The following is a 21,293-nucleotide window of genomic DNA, read 5'->3' as shown; positions in this document are numbered from 1 at the left end:
GCGGATCAAGAGGTCAGGAGATCGAGACCATCCTGGCTAACAGGGTGAAACCCCCGTCTCTACTAAAAATACAAAAAATTGGCTGCGGGCGCCTGTAGTCCCAGCTACTCCAAGGCTGAGGCAGGAGAATGGCGTGAACCCGGGAGGCGGAGGTTGCAGTGAGCCGAGATCGCGCCTCTGCACTCCAGCCTGGGCGACAGAGCGAGACTCCGTCTCGGAAAAACATAGATAGATAGATAGATAGATAGATAGATAGATAGATAGATAGATAGAGATATGATTGACCGATAGACCTCAGAAAGGAAAAGGGCCTTCAATGTATAAAAATTGAGCAATAAATCATAAGGTAAATGGATAAATGTAACTACCTATATAATACTTTTTAAACTTATGTTAAAACAAAACAAAACAAAAAAACACTTTTTTTTTTTTTTTTGGAGATAGGGTCTCACTCTGTTGTCCAGGCTGGAATGCAGTGGCATGATCATAGCTCCCTGCACCCTTGAACTTCTGGGCTTAAGGGATCCTCCCGCCTCAGCCTCCTAAGTAGGTGGAATCACAGGCCCATGTCACTGTGCCCAGATTTTTTTTGTTTTTTTTTTTTTTGTAGATACGGGTCATGCTTTGTCACCCATACTAACAAAACTTTAAACAAGAAAAAAGGTAAATATTATTACCGTATATGGTAAGAGAGTTCATATATTAACTTCAAAGAAAAATAAATGAAATGAGTGAATATTTCACAAAAGGAGAAATACAATATGAAAAAGGTTTAACTTCAATAAAAGTAAAATATATATATTAAAAGAAGTATAACATTATCATTTCACCCATTAAATTAGGAAATTAAAATGTTTATTTTTACACAAACATTATATGAACACATTCTTAATGAACTTTGAAGGTATTGCTTTAGTGTTTTTTATCTTTGCTGCACTGGGGAAATTCAATGCCATTCTAATTCCTGTTGCTTTTTATATAACCTGATACTTTGTATGTGAAAAGAATATAATTATACTTTTTTTAGTTTTCATAGTAGATATTTTCATTTAAGATATTTCCTCTACCTCTTACGATCTAGAATTTCTCAGTGTAGCTATTCCACCTGGAGGTCTTCAGTCTCTCTACTTTGGACTGATGGTCTTCTGGCCTGGTGAATCCCACCTTCTCAAGATTTATACTCCTCACCCAGGAATTTCATTCGCCTTTCTTCTGTGTTGGATCTTGTTTCCTAAATCCTGCATCTTCCTCTTTCTTGGTTTCCCTTTACATTTTAATGGAGACATTATTCTGTAACTTTCTTTTTTTTTTTTTTTTTTTTTTTTGAGACGGAGTGTCGCTCTGTCGCCCAGGCTGGAGTGCAGTGGCGCAATCTTGGCTCACTGCAAGCTCTGCCTCCCGGGTTAGAGCCATTCTCCTGCCTCAGCCTCCTGTGTTGTTGGGACTACAGGCGCCCGCCACCGCACCCGGCTAGTTTTTTGTATTTTTAGTAGAGATGGGGTTTCACGGTGTTAGCCAGGACGGTCTCGATCTCCTGACCTCGTGATCCGCCCGTCTCGACCTCCCAAAGTGCTGGGATTACAAGCGTGAGCCACCGCGCCCAGCTATTCTGTAACTTTCTGAGAAAGGGTGGGCAATAATTTATTTTTTTTTAGAATATGTATTTCTAAATTTATTTTTACTTTTTCATTTTCTCAATGTGTTGTTGAATTTGATTTGCTGATTTTTTTGAAAATGTATCTATGTTTATCAGGGATATTGTTGTGTCTTTGTCTGGTTTTGGTATTGGGCTAATATTGGCTTCATGGAATGAGTTTGGAAGTATTCTCTCCTCTTCAGTTTTTTGAAATAAATAGTTTGAGTAGACTTGGCCTTAATTCTTCTTCAAATGTTTAGTAGAATTCAGCAGTGACTCCATCAGGTCCTGGACTTTTCTTTGATGGGAGACTTTTTATCACAGCTTCCATCTTGTTACTCGTTATTTCTCTGTTCAGGTTTTCTTTTTCTTTTTTTTTTTTGAGACGGAGTCTCGCTCTGTTGCCCAGGCTGGAGTGCAGTGGCGCAATCTTGGCGCACTGCAAGCTCCACCTCCCAGGTTCACGCCATTCTCCTGCCTCAGCCTCCCGAGTAGCTGGGACCACAGGAGCCCGCCACCACGCCCGGCTAATTTTTTGTATTTTTTAGTAGAGACGGGGTTTCGCCGTGGTAGCCAGGATGGTCTTGATCTTCTGACCTCGGGATCCGCCCACCTCGGCCTCCCAAAGTGCTGCGACCACAGGCATGAGCCACCACTCCCGGCCTTCTTTTTCTTTTTTTAGACGACCAACCAACAGCGTGTTCAGGTTTTCTGTTTCTTTATGGTTGATTTTGCTAGGTTGTATATGTCCAGGAATTTATCCATTTCTTTTAGGCTTTCCAGTTTCTTGGTTCATAGTAGTCTGTAATGATGTTTTGTATTCTCTGGTATCAATGTAATTTTTTTGTCTCTGATTTTATTTATTTAGGTTTTCTCTCTTATTTTCTTCTTAGTCTAGAGACTTGTCAATTTTATCTTCTTAAAAAACCAACTTTTGTTTCATTGACCTTTTATATTGTTTAATTTAGTTTTTTTGTTTTTGAGACAGAGTGTCTCTCTGTTTCCCAGGCTGGAGTGCAGTGGCACCATCTCAGCTCACTGCAACCTCTGCCTCCTGGGTTCAAGCAATTCTCCTGCCTCAGCCTACTGAGTAGCTGGGATTATGGCTGCCCACCACCATGCCTGGCTAATCTTTGGTACTTTTAGTAGAGATGGGGTTTCATCATGTTGGCCAGGCTGGTCTCAAACTCCTGACCTCAGGTGATCCACCCACCTTGTCCTCCCAAAGTGCTGAGATTACAGGCGTGATCCACCGCACCCAGCTTCTGCACTAATCTTAATTTTTTTTTTTTTTTTTTTTTTGAGGCACGATCTCCCTCTTTCGCCCAGGCTAGAGTGCAGTGGTGCCATCTCTGCTCACTGCAACATACGCCTCCTGGATTCAAGTGATTCTCCCACCTCAGCCTCCTGAGTAGATGAGATTACAGGCGCACACCACCACACCCCTGCTAATTTTTGTATTTTTAGTAGAGACGGGATTTCACCATATTGGTGAGGCTGGCCTTGAACTCTCGACCTCAGGTGATCCGCCTGCCTTGGGCTCCCACAGTGCTGGGATTTTTTTATTTCAAAAGTTGCTGAAAGCCCAGGTGTGGTGGCTCACGCCTGTAATCCCAGCACTTTGGGAGGCTGAGGCAGGTGGATCACCTGAGGTCAGGAGTCTGAGACCAGCCTGACCAACATGGTGAAACCCCATCACTACTAAGTGGTGGGCGCCTGTAGTCCCACCTACTTGGGAGGCTGAGGCAGGAGAATCACTTGAACCCGGGAGGCGGAGGTTGTAGTGAGCCGAGATCAGACCACTGCACTCCAGCCTGGGGAGACAGAACCAGACTCCATCTCAAAAAAAAAAAAAAAAAGAGATGGGGTTTCACCATATTTGGCCAGGCTGGTCTTGACCTCCCGACCTCAAGTGATCCACCTGCCTCAGCCTCCCAGAGGACTGGGATTATAGGCATGAGCCACCATGCCCAGCCTATCATAGATAACTTTCTACACACTAAAATTGGATCTGACTCCTTCATTTTAATTTTTATGTAATAATAAATATTACAGATGTATTACAATTTAAGTTGTTTTATTTTTGTTTTGAATTTTGAGCACTATATATAACTATTTACATTTTTTTTTTTTTTTTTTTTGAGACGGAGTCTCGCTCTGTCACCCAGGCTGAGTGCAGTGGCGCTATCTCGGCTCACTGCAACCTCCACCTCCCAGGTTCAAACAATTCTCTTGGCTCAGCCTCCCGAGTAGCTGGGATTACAGGCGCCCACCACCACGCCCGGCTTCTTTTTGTATTTTTTAGTAGATGAGGGGTTCCACCATGTTGGCCAGGCTGATCTTGAACTCCTGACATCAGGTGATCCACCCGCCTCAGCCTCCCAAAGCTCTGGGATTACAGATGTGAGCCACTGTACCTGGCCTGACTAGTCTTTAAAAAAAAAAAAAAAAAAACTTACAGAGCTTTAGAGTCTTAACACACAAATGGTAACCTCAGAATATAGCTTACAGTTCAAGTGAAGTACAGTTTATTATGTATTTATTTATTTTGTGAAGTGCAGTTTATAAATATTTTCTATGTAATTGTGTGCTGCGTAAATCTAAAGTACTCTTAAAGGTAGTTACCTCCAAATTGGAACTCACTTTATTTTTCACTATTCTTTTTGTCTTTTTTTTAGAGACAGAGTCTTGCTCTGTTGCCCAGGCTGGAGTGCAGTGGTAGTATCTCGGCTCATTGCAACCTCTGCCTCCCAGGTTCAAGTGATTCTCCTGCCTCAGCCTCCAGAGTAGTTGGAATTACAGGCACATGCCACCACACCCAGCTAATGTTTGTATTTATTTATTTATTATTTTTTTTTGGAATAGAGTCTCACTCTGTTGCCCAGGCTGGAGTGCAGCGGCGCCATCTCGGCTTACTGCAACCTCTGCTTCTCAGGTTCAAGCGATTCTCCTCCTGCCTCAGCCTCTTAAATAGCTGGGATTACAGTCATGTGCCACCACGCCCAGCTAATGTTTGTATTTTTAGCAGACACGGGGTTTCTTCATGTTGGCCAGGCCGGTCTCAAACACTTGACCTCAGGTGACCCGCCCACCTTGGCCTCCCAAAGGGCTGGCATTACAGGTGTGAGCCAAAGCACCCAGCCTATTTTTCACTATTCTTTTGGAAGATGTGAGTGACATAAGAGGCAGAGTAGGCCTGCTGTGGTGGCTCACGCCTGTAATCCCAGCACTTTTTAGGAGGCCGAGGCAGGCGGATCACCTGAGGTCAGGAGTTGGGGAGCAGCCTGGCCAACATGACGAAACCCCATCTCTACTAAAAATACAAAAATTAGCTGGGAGTGGTGGCAGGCGCGTATAATTCCAGCTGCTCAGAAAGCTGAGGAAGAAGAATCGCTTGAACCCGGGAAGCAGAGGTTGCAGTGAGCAGTGGCACCGAGATCGTGCCACTGCACTCCATCCTGGGTAACAAAGCAAGATTCTTTCTCAAAAAATAAAAATAAAAAGAGGCAGATTACTTTGACCTATAGAACTGTGAGAAAAAAAAAAAAAAAAGGAAAAAGCATGTTTTTTTTAAAAAGGCATAATAAAAAGACATTGCTAAGAGTTAACAACAATGATCCTGACAAAGACTCATGTGGCCAGGAGTGGTGGCTCACGCCTGTAATCCCAGCACTTTGGGAGGCCGAGGCAGGTGGATCACGAGGTCAGGAGTCTGAGACCAGCCTGACCAGCTTGGTGAAACCCCATCCCTACTAAAAATACAAAACTTAGCCAGGCATGGTGGGCACATGCCTGTAATCCCAGCCACTCAGGAGGCTGAGGCAAGAGAAATGCTTGAACCCGGGAGGCAGAGGTTGCAGTGAGCTGGGTGACAGAGGGAGACTCCAACTCAAAAACAAACAAACAAACAAAACTGACATGGCAGATACTTAAAACATGGTCTTTTTCCCCCAACAGAGGGGCAGCAACTCTGAGTAAAAAGGAGTCATTTTTATTGACCTAATGAGATAGGAATTGACCAGCAAGCAACTGAGCAGGATCCGTGTGTGACAGTTGTGTGGATGGCACTGAAGGAACCTACAGAGGCTTACATAGCTTGAGGGCTAAGTATGATTGCTGGCCTGGTGCAGGGGCTCACACCTGCAATCCCAGCACTTTTGCAGGCCAAGGTGGGAGGATCCCTCGAGCCCAGGAGTTCAAGACCAACCTAGGCAACATAGTGAGAGCCTGTCTCTACAAAATACAGGAAAAAAAAAATTAGCCTGTGATCTCAGCAACTAGGGAGGCTGAAGTGGGAGGATCTGTTGGACCCAGAAGGTCAAAGTAGCAGTGAGCAATGATCGTGCCACTACACTCCAGCCTGAGCAACACAGCAAAATGTTATCTCAAAACAAAAGAAAAGTATGACTGTAGGATTACTGAAAGGCTGAGAAAGGACGAGACTCAAGAAATGAGATTTGGGGACGGGCTCAGTGGCTCACACCTGTAATCGCAGCACTTTGGGAGGCCAAGGCAGGCAGATCATGAGGTCGGGAGTTCAAGACCAGCATGGCCAATATGGTGAAACCCCATCTCTACTAAAAACACAAAAATCAGCCTGGTGTGGTGGTGTGCGCCTGTAGTCATAGCCTCTCAGAAGGCTGAGGCAGGAGAATCGCTTGAACCCGGGAGGCGGAGGTTGCAGTGAGCTGAGATTGCATCACTGCACTCCAGCCTGGGTGACAGAGTGAGACTCAGCCTTAAAAAAACAAACAAGGCTGGGTGCGGTGGCTCAAGCCTGTAATCCCAGCACTTTGGGAGACCGAGACGGGGGGATCACGAGGTCAGGAGATCGAGACCATCCTGGCTAACATGGTGAAACCCCGTCTCTACTAAAAAATACAAAAAACTAGCCGGGCGAGGTGGCGGGCGCCTGTAGTCCCAGTTACTCGGGAGGCTGAGGCAGGAGAATGGCGTGAACCCAAGAGGAGGAGCTTGCAGTGAGCTGAGATCTGGCCACTGCACTCCAGCCTGGGTGACAGAGTGAGGCTCCGTCTCAAAACAAACAAACAAACAAAACAAAACAAACGAAATGAGATTTGGGATGTAGGAGAGGCTAAGAATTAGGAGATTCGATTTACAGAAAGGACACAGATTGTATGGCTAATCTGGTGTGATGCACGTTGGCTGTATTGCCTGAAAATGTTCACCTTGACTATGGAAGAAAAAACAAATGAGGCCGGGCGCGGTGGCTCACGCCTGTAATCCCAGCACTTTGGGAGGCTGAGGCGGGCGGATCACAAGGTCAGGAGATCGAGACCACGGTGAAACCCCGTCTCTATTAAAAATACAAAAAATTAGCCGGGCGCGGTTGTGGGCGCCTGTAGTCCCAGCTACTCGGGAGGCTGAGGCAGGAGAATGGCGTGAACCCGGGAGGCGGAGCTTGCAGTGAGCCGAGATCGCGCCACTGCACTCCAGCCTGGGCGACAGAGCGAGACTCCGTCTCAAAAAAAAAAAAAAAAAGAAAAAAAAAAAAGAAAAAACAAATGAAATTTGTATAACTCATAAGACATACTAATTATACATAAATTGATAAATGGTAAGACAGACTAGATTTAGCTAAGCAGAGCACATGTACACAGAACACAAAATGGTGGAAGAAGCAAGAGGAACCTAATACTGTTATTTAGCCTAACGCAAAATATCCTATGGTTACCAGAGGGCATGCAACAGGGGAACTCTTGAACTAGCCACCATTGAAGACACCCACTCCAGCCTGTATGCTGCCCAAAAAATGCAAATAAATTTCAAAGCTGCTCAGTGAGGCCAGGCCTGGTGGCTCAAGTCTGTAATGCTAGCAGTTTGGGAGGCTGAGGCAGACAGATCACTGTCATGCGCGTCTGTGTGAAGAGACCACCAAACAGGCTTTGTGTGAGCAACATGGCTGTTTATTTCACCTAGGTGCAGGCGGGCTGAGTCCAAAAAGAGAATCAGCGAAGGGAGGTAAGGGTGGGGCCATTTTATAGGATTTGGGTAGGTAAAGGAAAATTACAGTCAAAGGGGGGTTGTTCTCTGGCGGGCAGGAGTAGGGGTTACAAGGTGCTCAGTGGGGGAGCCTTTGAGCCAGGATGAGCCAGGAAAAGGAATTTCACAAGATAATATCATCGCTTAAGACAAGGACCGGCCATTTTCACTTCTTTTGTGATGGAATGTCATCAGTTAAGGCGAGGCAGGGCATTTGCACTTCTTTTGTGATTCTTCAGTTACTTCAGGCCATCTGGGCATATATGTGCAAGTCACAGGGGATGGCTTGGGCTCAGAGGCCTGACAATCACAAGGTCAGGAGTTCAAGACCAGCCTGGCCAATATGGTGAAACCCCGTCTCTACTAAAAACACAAAAATTAGCCAGGTGTGGTGGCGTGCGCCTGTAGTCCGAGCTACTCGGGAGGCTGAAGCAGAAGAATGGCTTGAACCCAAGAAGGAGGAGGTTGCAGTGGACCGAGATCGCACCACTGCATTCCAGCCTGGGCGACAGAGTGTGACTCCATCTCAAAAACAACAACAACAAAACCAAAAAGCTGCTTAATGAGCCAAGGAGAACTATTTCAGGGCCAGGAATACCTACCCCTTTGTCTCTCTGATAAGAGCACATTCACACCCATGTTCTAGGTACATCTGTTCTGCAGATCCCTGGCCCTAAATGAATCTCAAATTCTCACCCTTGGTTCTTGTCCTTAGCTCTTGTGACTACACCAGTGTATCATTGACTGTGTTTTATGCCATGTATTTAATTGATTTAATATGCTTCTAGCATCTCAATTTGATCGGTGAGCTTTTCTGTTTCTTAATAGCTTGCTTGGTAGCATCATCGGAGGTAGTGCTACCATTGCATTGAAGTAATTTTCCAGGTGCTTAACCTTTTAAAATTCTCAAGGACATTTTATTCGAGGACCACAGAGTTTACACCAACTATCCAGAAGCCAGGAATACTTAAAGAGAGACTCACTACCCCCAGCTTCTTTTCAATCAAGTTTCACTTCAACCTCACACCCAGGAATTCCTACATTCAAATTCCCTACATTTCAGTATCCTTAGTCAAACTAACTTCCTGTACCAGAAGCTTTTGTCTGTCCCAGTGACTTCTTTCTTTAACAAATACCCTTCATCGCCCCCTTGAGTCAAAGCCCATGGGGGCCCCAGGAGGCATGCGATATTTACCAAGGGTCCTCCCCCATTTTCCTGCCTCTGTCTGGTAGTTGCTTGCCTTTACTTTCAGGTTTGTAGTCACAGCCTGTTTTTATTTTTCCTGTAGACACACCAGGTTTTCTGAATGGTAGGATTATTTAGAGTAGAATTAACCTTGTCCTTCACCCTGAGAAATGGGTGCTTGAAATTCACTAATCAAAGCCTGCATTCCTACCGCTTCTGAGCTTTGAATTTATATTATGAAATTCAGAAAACCCAGGCAAATTCAATCCATGCTTCTCTCCTTCAGGTACAAACTGAAATGGAAATGGAATCTGAAAAATCAAGAAAATGAATTTTAAAAACTAAAATATGGTAAAGTTACTACAATGTAATGTTGGAAGTAACACACACCTCCTTTTGGGAAAAGAACAAAGAAAGCAAAATTTTCTAGGGGAAAGGAAGAGATGTAAAAAGGAGAGCCTGATACGTGAACTTATAATTTCCTTTTTACTTAATCTCCTATTATTATATTTGTTTATATATTTGGTGATCCTGTGACCCAAAAAGGATAAGTTGAAAAGCCTTAAATTCAGTTGGCACATCTCCAGGTTCTTACTGGCAATTTTTCAAGCCTCTTCTTGAGGTGTCTTAGGTATAGTGAATTTTGCTTTAATGTTTATTTGCTGATCTTTCACCTTCTTAGGCATTAAGTTTTTGGACCATAACAACAACATAGAGCTTACATTTTTTATCTTTTAATCACTTGGCAAACAGTAGTTAGTGATTAGTTCTCATTTAGCCATGAAGTGCGCAGGAACATAAAGAATGGCATCTTTTAATTTTTAAAAACATATTGGCCGGGCGTGGTGGCTCACGCCAGTAATCCCAGCACTTTGGGGGGCCAAGGCAGGTGGATCATGAGGTCAGGAGTTCAAGACCAGCCTGGCCAAGATGGTGAAACCCCGTCTCTACTAAAAATACAAAAGATTAGCGGGACGTGGTGGCAGGCACCTGTAATCCCAGCTACTTGGGAGGCTGAGGCAGAAGAATTGCTTGAACCCAGGAGGCACAGGTTGCAGTGAGCCCAGATCGCACCACTGCACCCCAGCCTGGGGCGACAGAGGGAGATTCTATCTAAATATATATATATCTATAGATATCTAAATATATCTATATATATTTAAATATATCTATATATATCTAAATATATCTATCTAAATATATATATATCTATATAGAGATATATATCTATAGATATATATATCTGCCGGGCGTAGTGGCTCATGCCAGTAATCCCAGCACTTTGGGAGGCTGATGCGGGCAGATCACCTGAGGTCAGGAGTTCACGACCAGCCTGACCAACATGGAGAAACCCCACCTCTACTAAAAATACAAAATTAGCCAGGCATGGTGGCACATGCCTATAATCCCAGCTACTTGGGATGCTGAGGCAGGAGAATCACTTGAAACCGGGAGGCAGAGGTTACAGTGAGCCGAGATAATGACACTGCACTCCAGCCTGGGTGACAGAGTGAGACTCTGTCTCGAAAAAATTAAAAAATAAAAATGGCCAGGCAAGGTGGCACATGCCTGTAATACCAGCACTTTGGGAGGCCAAGGCGGGTGGATCACTTGATGTCAGGAGTTGGAGACCAGCCTGGCCAACATGGTGAAACCCTGTCTCTACTAAAAATACAAAAATTAGCCAGGCGTGGTGGCACACACCTGTAATCCCAGCTACTTGGGAGGCTGAGGCAGGAAACTCATTTGAACCCGGGAGGTGAAGGTTGCAGTGAGCTGAGATCACGCCACTGCACTCCAGCCTGGGAGACAGAGTGAGATTCTGTCTCAAAAAAATAATAATAATAAAAATAAAATACAATAAAAATTGTATTTATTTATTTATTTCAGACAGATCCTTGCTCTGTTGCCCAGGCTGGAGTAAAGTGGCACGATCTTGGCTCACTGCAACCTCTGCTTCCCAGGTTCAAGTGATTCTCCTGCCTCAGCCTCCCAAGTACTGGGGTTACAGGCGTGCCCACCATGTTGGGCAGGCTGGTCTGTCTTGAACCCTTGACCTCAAGTGATACGCATGCCTCAGTCTCCTGCTGGGATTACAGGTGTGAGCCACCACGCCCGGCCTACTTTGATTGATTTTAGTGTGTCCTCTCCCGGAATAGTGTATTGCCTCCTGGGATTACAGGTGTGAGCCACCATGCCTGGCCGAGTTGATGAAACTTTGATTCCTGGGTGGTCACAGGGGCATTCATGGCATGGAAATACAACTGTGCTGCAATCAGTTACTGGAAATGAAAAGTTACCAATGGAAATTAGAAATGATGGATCACACTGGGCACAGTGGCTCATGCCTATAATCCCAGCACTTTGGGAGGCCAAGGCAGGCAGATCATCTGAGGTCAGGAGTTCGAGACCAGCCTGGCCAACATGGTGAAACTCTATGTCTACTAAAAATACAAAAAGTAACCAGGTGTGGTGGTGCTCACCGGTAGTCACAGCTACTTGGGAGGCCGAGTCACGAGAATTGCTTGAACTTGGGAGGTGGAGGTTGCAGTGAGCCAAGATTGCACCACTGCACTCCAGTCTGGGTGACAGAGCAAGACTCTGTCTCAAAAAAAAAAAAAGAAAGAAAGAAAGAAAGAAAAAGAAATGATGGATCAAATTTCCAGGAACTTGTGTTACTGAATGAATGCATAAGGAAATGCAGAGTAACAAGAAACAAGCAAAATATACAGTTTCTTGGTTGTTGTATGTAAAAGCTAAAACGAAAAATTCAGGAGAATGCTGGGCCAACCTTGGATTTCGGCCAGACTGAACTACAGTCTCTAGCCACAGGGCCCTACCAACAGGTAAAAGTTGAAGGGAAAAGAAACTGTGGTGGTGGATCCTGACAGTGAGCCAAGCCTGAATCTTGGCCCAGTGGAACTCTAGCCTCTAGCCTCAGGGCCGTACCAAAGGAACACATTGGGACAAATCTTGTCACTAGGCCAAACTTGGATTCCAGCCAGCCTGAGTTACAGCTGGTAGCCAGAATTGCTTCCAAAGGGAAACATTGGCCTAGTGCAGTTCCTCACACCTGTAATCACAGCACTTCGGGAAGCGGAGGTGGAGGGCTCACGAGGTAAAGAGATTGAGACCATCCTGGCCAACATGGTGAAACCCTGTCTCTACTAAAAATACAAAAATTAGCTGGGCGTGGTGGTGCATGCCTGTAGTCCCAGCTACTCAGGAGGCTGAGGCAGGAGAATCACTGGAACCAGGGAGGCAGAGGTTGCAGTGAGCCGAGACTGAGTCACTGCACTCCAGCCTGGTGACAGAGCAAGAGTCCGCCTCAAAAAAAAAAAAAAAAGGAAAAAATTATGCAAAAACAAAAAATAGCAAAGAAAGTTGGAACGATTTGTATGAACATGGGTAAAACAAAGGGGAAGAAAATGAGAAGAGTGTGGAAATACTCATCCCATCAGTACATCAATTCTCAAACTGTTATTAAGAAATGGGATGAGTGGCTGGGCACAGTGGCTCATGCATGTAATCCCAGCACTTTGGGAGGCCAAGGCAGGTGGATTATCTGAGGTCAGGATTTCAAGACTAGCCTGGCCAATATGGTGAAACCATGTCTTTATAAAAATACAAAATTTAGCTGGGTGCAGTGGCGCACGCCTGTGATCCCAGCTCCTCAGCAGGCTGAGGCGGGAGAATCACTTGAACCCGGCAGGCAGAGGTTGCAATGAGGCGAGATCGCTCCACTGCACTTCAGTCTGGGTGACAGAGTGAGACTCCTTCTCAAAAAAAAAAAAGAAGAAGAAACGAAACGGGATGAACAGGCTGGTCACAGTGACTCACTCCTATAAACCCAGCACTTTGCAGAGCCAAGGCAGGAGGATCACTTGAGTCCGCAAGGCAGAGGTTGCAATAAGGCGAGACTGCACCACTGCAATCCAGCCTGGGTGACAGAGCAAGACTCCTTCTCAGAAAAAAAAAAAAAAAAAAAAAGAAATGCGATGAATAGACTGGTTATGGTGACTCACTCCTGTAATCCCAGCACTTTGCAGGGCCAAGGCAGGAAGGAAGATCACTTGAGCCCAGGAGTTTGAGACCAGCCTGGCAACCCAGTGAGACCTCATCTCTACAAAAATAAGAATTAAAAACTTAGCCATGTGTGGTGAGCACCTGTAGTCCCAGCTACTCAGTAGGCTGAGGTGGGAGGATCACTTGAGCCCAGCAGTTTGAGGATATAGTGAGTTGTGATTGTACCAATGCATTCCAGCCTGGGTGACAGAGCAAGACCCTGTCTCTACAAACACAAAACAAAAGAAAATAAAACAAAAAAACCCCAAGAAATTGGACCAATAAAGCAGACACTGATGGGGCCAAAACAGAGGCCTTAATACAGCACTCTCAGAAGTTGCTGTACTGATGAGACTCCTACTAGTCACTCAGCATTGAAGGGCCTTAAACAAACCTGCCATATTCACCCTGGTTATTAGGAATTCAAGAAACCTGACCAGGCCGGGTGTGGTGGCTCACGCCTGTAATCCCAGCACTATGGGAGGCCAACGCAGGTGGATCACCTGAGGTCAGCAGTTCAAGACCAGCCTGGTCAACATGGGAAACCCCATCTCTACGAAAAATACAAAGAAAATTTAGCCGGGCATGGTGGCAGATGCCTGTAATCCCAGCTACTCGGGAGGCTGCTGAGGCAGGATAATTGCTTAAACCTGGGAGGTGGAGGTTGCAGTGAGCTGAGATAGTGCCACTGCAGAGCGAGACTCCTTCTCAAAAAAACAAAAGAAAATCAAACCTGACCTCTAGTCATCCGGGATGATGGTCCTGCAATTTAATCAAAAGAACTGGACCAGGCTCAGTGACTCACACCTGTAATCCCAGCACTATGGGAGGCGGAGGCGGGCAGATCACAAGGTCAGGAGATTGAGACCATCTTGGCTAACACAGTGAAACCCTCTCTCTACTAAAAATACAAAAAAATTAGCCTGGTGTGGTGGCGGGCACCTGTAGTCCCAGCTACCCGGGAGGCTGAGGCAGGAGAATGGCGTGAACCCAGGAAGCGGAGCTTGCAGTGAGCCAAGGTCGTGCCACTGCACTCCAGCCTGGGTGACAGAGCAAGACTCCGTCTCAAAAAAAAAAAAGTTAAACTTATCCCTCTCCTTTAGTAAAGCTTATCCCTCTCCTTTAGTAGAAGGAACTGCAAAGACCACTTAGCAAAAAGCATGGAATTGGGGATGGGATGAGGAGGTAAAGAATTTGAGCCATACATACATTCAATTTTCCTGGATAAAGTCAAACTGCTTTCATTTTTTTTTATTACTATTAATTTTTTTTTTTTTTTTTTTTTTTGAGACAGGATCTTGCTCTGTTGCTCAGGCTGCAGTGCAGTACCTCAATCATAACTCAAGGGATCCTGCCCTCAGCCTCTTGAATAGCTGGCATTACAGGCACACATCACCATGCCCAGCTAACTAAAAAAAAAAGTTTGTAGAGACGTGGATCCCACTCGGCTCCCAGGGCTGGTCTCAAACTCCTAGGCTCAAGTGATTTGCCTGCTTTGGCCTCGCAAAGTGCTAGGATTATAGTCATGAGCTACTGTGTCCAGCCCAAAATGCTTTCTTTTTTTTTGAGACGGAGTTTCCTCTGTCAACCAGGCTGGAGTGCAATGGTGCGATCTCGGTTCACTGCATCCTCTGCCTCCTGGGTTCAAGCGATTCTCCTGCCTCAGCCTCCCGAGTAGCTGGAACTACAAATGTGTACCACCACGCCTGGCTAATTTTGTATTTTTAGTAGATACCGGGTTTTGCCATGTTGGTCAGGCTGGTCTCAAACTCCTGCCTCCCCAAGTGCTGGGATTAGAGGCGTGAGCCACGGCATCTGTCCCAGCCCAAACTGCTTTCTTTTTTTTTTTTTTTTTTTTTTTTGAGACAGAGTCTCGCTCTGTCGCCCAGGCTGGAGTGCAGTGGCGCGATCTCGGCTCACTGCAAGCTCCGCCTCCCGGGTTCACGCCATTCTCCTATCTCTGCCTCCCGAGTAGCTGGGACTACAGGTGCCCACAACCGCGCCCGGCTAATTTTTTGTATTTTTAGTAGAGACGGGGTTTCACTGTGGTCTCGATCTCCTGACCTTGTGATCCGCCCGCCTCGGCCTCCCAAAGTGCTGGGATTACAGGCGTGAGCCCCCGTGCCCGGCTTTCTAAAGTAATGATACATAAAGAGAACTGGGAAAGTAAAATAATTATAATAATAATAATATAACAATAATAACAACAAAGTAGCGATACAATGTTATATTCTTGCTAGCAGTAAAGATAGCTCCCATTGCTTCTCATTCTCGCCCATAGTTGATATGTACATTATTTAAAGGTTTGCCAATTAGGAGGCCTGAGTAACAACAACAACAAAAAATAGATAAATTTGATTACATCAGATTTTTTTTTTTTTTTTTTTGAGACGGAGTCTCGCTCTGTCTCCCAGGCTGGAGTGCAGTGGCCGGATCTTAGCTCACTGCAAGCTCCGCCTCCCGGGTCCACGCCATTCTCCTGCCTCAGCGTCCCGAGTAGCTGGGACTACAGGCGCCCGCCACCTCACCCGGCTAGTTTTTTTTTTTTTTGTATTTTTTAGTAGAGATGGGGTTTCACCATGTTAGCCAGGATGGTCTCGATCTCCTGACCTCATGATCCACCCGTCTCGGCCTACCAAAGTGCTGGGATTACAGGCTTGAGCCACCGCGCCCGGCCATTTTTTTTTTTTTAAGATGGAATTTCACTCTTGTTGCCCAGGCTGGAGTGCAATGGCATGATCTCGGCTTGCTGCAACTTCTGCCTCCTGGGTACAAGTGATTCTCCTGTCTCAGCCTCTCGAGTAGCTGGGATTACAGGCATATGCCACCATGCCTGGCTAATTTTGTATTTTTAGTAGAGATGGGGTTTCTCCATGTTGATCAGGCTGGTCTCCAACTCCTGACCTCACGTGATCCCGCCCATCTTGGGCTCCCAAACTGATAGAATTACAGGTGTGAGCCACTGCTCCTGGCCCTCACTTTTTTTTGTTTTTTTTTTGAGACAGAGTCTTGCGCTGTTGCCCAGGCAGGAGTGCAATGTTGCGATTTTGGCTCCCTGCAACCTCTGCCTCCTGGGTTCAAGCAATTCTCATGCCTAAGCCTCCCAAGAAGCTGGGATTACAGACACATGCCAGCCACCACCCCCAACTAATTTTTGTAGTTTTAGTAGAGACGGGGTTTCACTATGTTGGACAGGCTGGTCTCAAACTCCTGGCCCCAAGCAATCCATCTGCCTCGGCCACCCAAAGTGCTGGAAATCACAGGTGTGAGCCCCTGCACCTGGTCCCCACCCACGTTTTGACTAAAATCAAAGGGTCAGATATTCAGCCAGGTGTGGAGGTCTGCACCTGTAATACCAGCTACTTGAGAGGCTGAGGCAGGAGAATCACTTGGGCACATGTGTTTGAGGCCAGCCTGGGAAACATAGTGAGACCCCCGTCTCTGAAAAAAGAAAGAGAGAGAGAGAGAAAAGAAAGAAAAAGAGAGAGTGAGGGCCAGGTGTGGCTCATGCCTGTAATCCCAGCACTTTGGGAGGCTGAGGTGGGCAGATCACCAGAGGTCAGGAGTTCAAGAGCAGCCTGGCCAACATGGTAAAACCCCATCTCTACAAGAAATACAAAAATTAGCCTGGTGTGGTGGCGGACAGCTGTAGTCCCAGCTGCTCCAGAGAACAATTGTTTCAACCTGGGAGGTGGAGGTTGCAGTGAGTCGATGCCATGTCACTGCACTCCAGCCTGGGCGACAGAGGGAGGATCTGTCTCAAAGAAAAAAAGAGAAAGAAAAAGAAAAAGAGAGAGAAAAAGAAAGACAAAGAAAGAAAGAGAGAGAAAGAATGAAATAAAGAAAAGAAGAAAGAAGGAAAGGAAGAAAGGAGGGAGGGAAACAACGAAAGAAGGAAGGAAGGAAGGAACGAAGGAACGAAGGAAGGAAGGAAGGAAGGAAGGAATTATTAAAGATGTGGAAAAACTGGATCCCTTAGACACTACCGTTGGGAATATAAAATGGTGATGCAGCCACTTTGGGTGTTTTGCTTTTGTTTTGTTTTGAGATGCAGTCTTGCTCTGTTGCCCAGGCTGGAGTGCAGTGGCACGATTTCCGCTCGCTGCAACCTCTGCCTCCCGGGTTCAAGCAATTCTCCTATCTCAGCCTCCCAAGTAGCTGGGATTACAGGCACAAGTCACCATGCCCGGCTAATTTTTGTATTTTTTTTTTAGTAGAGGCGGAGTTTCACCATGTTGACGGGGCTGTTCCAGAACTCCTGACCTTGTGATGCACCTGCCTCGGCCTCCCAAAGTGCTGGGATTACAGGCGTGAGCCACTGTGCCTGGCTTTGCTTGCTTTTTTTTTTGGAGACTAAGTCTCACTCTGTCACCCAAGCTGGAGTGCAGTGGCACCATCTCAGTTCACTGCAACCTCTGCCTCCTGGATTCAAGCGATTCTCCTGCCTCAGCCTCCCGAGTAGCTGCGACTACAGGCACCTGCCACAACGCCTGGCTAATTTTTTACATTTTTAGTAGAGACGGGGTTTTACCATGTTAGCCGGGATGGTCTCGATCTCCTGACTTCGTGATCTGCCCTCCTCGGACTCCCAAAGTGCTGGGATTACAGGCGTGAGCCACTGCGCCTGGCCAGGATATTTCGGTTTTATATCTTTTCCTTTCGAGATAGGGTCTCCCTCTATTGCCCAAGCTAGAGTGCAGTGGCGTGACCTTAGCTCACTGCAACCTCGACCTCCTGGCTCAAGTGATCCTCCTGCCTCAGCCTCCCGAGTGGCTGGGATCACAGGCACATACCACTACACCTGACTAAATTTTAAATTTTTTGTAGGGATGGGGTCTCCCTATGTTGCCTAGGCTGGTCTTGAACTCCTGGCTCAAGTGATCCTTCTACCTCAGCCTCCTAAAGTGCTGGGATTACAGGCGTGAGCCACTGCACTCGGCCCTCCCTGTGTTCTTCACCACCTCCTCTTCCCTTCCATGGCCACCACCAAATCTATCTTCTTTGTCTCTGTAGAATGGCCTATTCTGGAAATTTCATATAAATTAAGTAATATAATATGTGGTCTTTTATGATTAGCTTTTTTTACTTTTTTTTTCTGCTTATTTTTTTGAGACGGAGTCCCAGTCTGTCCAGGCTGGAATGTAATGGCACGATCTCGGCTTACTGCAACTTCCGCCTCCCGGCCTCAGCTTCCCAAAGTGCTGGGATGACAGGCTTGAGCCACAGCGCCTGGCCAATTTCCTCATTTAAAAAAATGGAATTTAGCCAGGCGCGGTGGCTCACGCCTGTCATTCCAGCACTTTGGGAGGCCTAGGCGGGCGGATCACCTGAAATCGGGAGTTTGAGACCAGCCTGGCTAACATGGGGAAATCCTGTTTCCACTGAAAATACAAAAAATTAGCCAGGTGTGCAGCTGGCCTTGGTGTCGTGTGCCTCTAATACCAGCTACTCGGGAGGCTGAGGCAGGCGAATCGCTTGAACCCGGGTGGCGGAGATTGCGGTGACCTGAGATCGCGCCACTGCACTCCAGCCTGGGCGACAAGAGCGAAACTCCGTCTCAATAAATAAATAAATAAATAAATTGAATGTAATCCCTGAAATGTATCCCAACTCAGAAGTCAACCCTATCAAGCACCACAGCCTAGAGCAATACAGAAAGGGCAGTTAAATTCAGTTACCTGCATTTGAAGGCAGGTCAAGGTCCCTGGGTTCCAGATATATCCTGGGTCACAGCAAAGAATATTAGTGATGATGAGCAAACTAAGTAGGAAGGACAGGGTTCTGCAGCTGCCCACGCCTGCGCAGTGAAGGGGACTCGCGGGGGAGCCAGCGCGTCCCAGGCCCAGCTTTTTCGCAGGGTCTCCAGTTTCGCGGCCCCTCCCTTCCGCGTCCCCCACCCCCACGCGCCTCCGTGCGCCAGTCTGAGCCTCATGCGGCGCCTGGACTATGGGGAGGTGGGTGGTCGCGGCTGCAGTGCCAAGTAGGGCTGGTTGGCTCGGTGCTCGTTGGGTGCAGGGCAGCGAACTGGAGGAAGAAAGTGGACGTTGGTGAGAACCGCAGTTTCAGCCATGCGAAGGCCCCCGATCAAAAAGACAGATTTGTTGCTAGGTGATTCATCGGTGCCATTCTTTGCCATTCTTTGTGTATCTACAGCTCATGATGAGAGAGGACCGCATGATGAAGGCCTACAGCGCAGAGCCGGAGCCGGAGCCAGAGCGAGCCGCATGAGCCTCACCTGCAGCTTGACTGAAACAGCATCTTGCAGCTCTGAAGCTCCAGGCCTAGAGTCGCTCTCTCCACCTTTTCCTTGTCTCACTTGCCCAACTCTCGGCAGGCGACCCCCTGGCCCAAACTCAACCATCTGGGGCCACTTGGGACCTTGGCCAAGTTTCTGCAACAAACACATGATTTAAAAAAAAAAAAAAAAAAAAAAAAAGAGGGTGACGGGGTGGGGGACAAGTTTTACCTTGAATTTTCTCTAAAAGCCCAGGTGGCTTTGGGAGGTGTGGAAGGGGGAAATCCCCTCAACCAAAACCCAACTATTATCTACCCAGTCATCTAACACTTATTGTGCTAGTTATCAATTTACTGTCTGTCAGCTCTGAATTCATCCCTCAATACCTGCTTTTAAATGGATGGAATTCCTTTAAGCATTTCCTTTTTAGAGTACTAAGAACAACGCTTTCTCAGTAGATGGTGCTGGAAGGATACTCCAGGATGAAGGGGGATTTTCTTGCTGGTTCCAGTGGCTGCACCATAGGTCAGCAGTATAGATGAGAGGAAATTTGGTGGTGACCTGCCCCAGCCAAACCCTGGCCTGGTGGTCACTTTCCACAGGGATGCCACACTCCAGGCCCCCTACCCCTCTGGTGCCTCGACTCCCTCTGCACATCTGCATGTCTGGTCACCAGCTGTGTGTTCCCTGCTTGCAAAGGGACTGCATACCTGCACTGGCCTAGGCAAATCACCAAACTTCTCTGCTCTCCCCTGGACTGCAACTCTACATTCTCCAGTAGGGTGTGCACCTCAGTTTTGAGGAAATGGCAGTGGCCTTCCTTCCAAGTATGTCCTTTCTTGGATAATCTCCTTCAGCTCTAGGAAACTGAATTTTGTCTTATATCTTTTATTTTATTTTTTTTTAAAGGAGTTTTGTTCTTATTGCACAGGCTGGAGTGCAATGATACGATCTTGGCTCACTGCAACCTCCACCTCCCCAGGTCAAGCGATTCTTCTGCTCAGCTGGGATTACAGGTGACTACCACTATGCCCAGCCATTTTTTCTTCGTATTTTTAAGAGATGGGGTTTCAGCATACTGGCCAGACTGGTCTCGAGCTGCTGACCTCAGGCGATCCACCCACCTCAGCCTCCCAAAGTGCTGGGATTACATGCATGACCCACCGCGCCCAGCCTATAGCTTGATATTCTTTGTATTATCCTTTCCTTGTAAAAAAAAAACTAAACAAAAAAAGTGTGATTTTTATCTTCTGATAGGACCCAGACTGATACACTTGATAGACATCACTTGTATCACTGGGTATGGTGGCTCACGCCTGTAATCCCAGAACGTTGGGAGGCTGAGGCGGACAGATCGCGGACAGATCACATGAGGCCAGAAGTTCAAGACCAGCCTAGTCAACATAGTGAAACCCCGTCTCTACTAAAAGTACAAAAATTAGCTGGGTGTGGTGGTCTACACCTGTAGTCTCAGCTACTTGGGAGACTAAACCAAGAGAATCGCTTGAACCTGGGAGGCGGAGGTTCCAGTGAGCTGAGATCACACCATTGCACTCCATCCTGGGTAACAAGAGCAAAGCTCCGTCCCAAAAAAAAAAAAAAAAGAAAAAAAATGCATAACAAGAGAGGCAAAAATGCATATAACAAGAGGCAAGGCTTTTAGGTAGGTAGGGCAGTTTTTAAAAAAACTAGTTATCAGTGGGAAACAAAACAAATAATTTATCAAGTATGAAAAGCAATGCACAAAAGTTTTTTCATTTAATCTACATAATAAGGCCGGGCGCGGTGGCTCAAGCCTGTAATCCCAGCACTTTGGGAGGCCGAGGCGGGCGGATCACAAGGTCAGGAGATCGAGACCACAGTGAAACCCCGTCTCTACTAAAAATACAAAAAATTAGCTGGGCGCGGTGGCGGGCGCCTGTAGTCCTAGCTACTCAGGAGGCTGAGGCAGGAGAATGGCGGGAACCCGGGAGGCGGAGCTTGCAGTGAGCCGAGATCGCGCCACTGCACTCCAGCCTGGGCGACAGCGTGAGACTCCGTCTCAAAAAAAAAAAAAAAAAAAAGAAAAAAAAAAATCTACATAATAAACACATACGGCTCTTCTCTTACGTATAAGACTCTAAGAACAGAGTCTCGTATAAGGGTCTCATACAAGTCACAACAGGCAC

General features: G+C 46.6%; 1 long non-coding RNA gene across 1 annotated transcript; it reads right to left on the bottom strand.

Moving 5' to 3' along the window:
• Positions 1-1,640: 1,640 nt before the first annotated feature.
• LOC123567459 (uncharacterized) lies at positions 1,641-21,195 on the bottom strand. Its single transcript, XR_006690399.3, has 2 exons — positions 18,569-21,195; positions 1,641-9,136 (listed from the first exon to the last, which is right to left on the bottom strand). It is a non-coding gene; the product is annotated as an uncharacterized lncRNA (long non-coding RNA).
• Positions 21,196-21,293: the final 98 nt, after the last annotated feature.

This window comes from Macaca fascicularis, chromosome 11 (genome assembly GCF_037993035.2).
Source record: "Macaca fascicularis isolate 582-1 chromosome 11, T2T-MFA8v1.1".
Taxonomy (NCBI): domain Eukaryota; kingdom Metazoa; phylum Chordata; class Mammalia; order Primates; family Cercopithecidae; genus Macaca; species Macaca fascicularis.
This window is presented reverse-complemented; position numbering and strand designations above follow the sequence as displayed.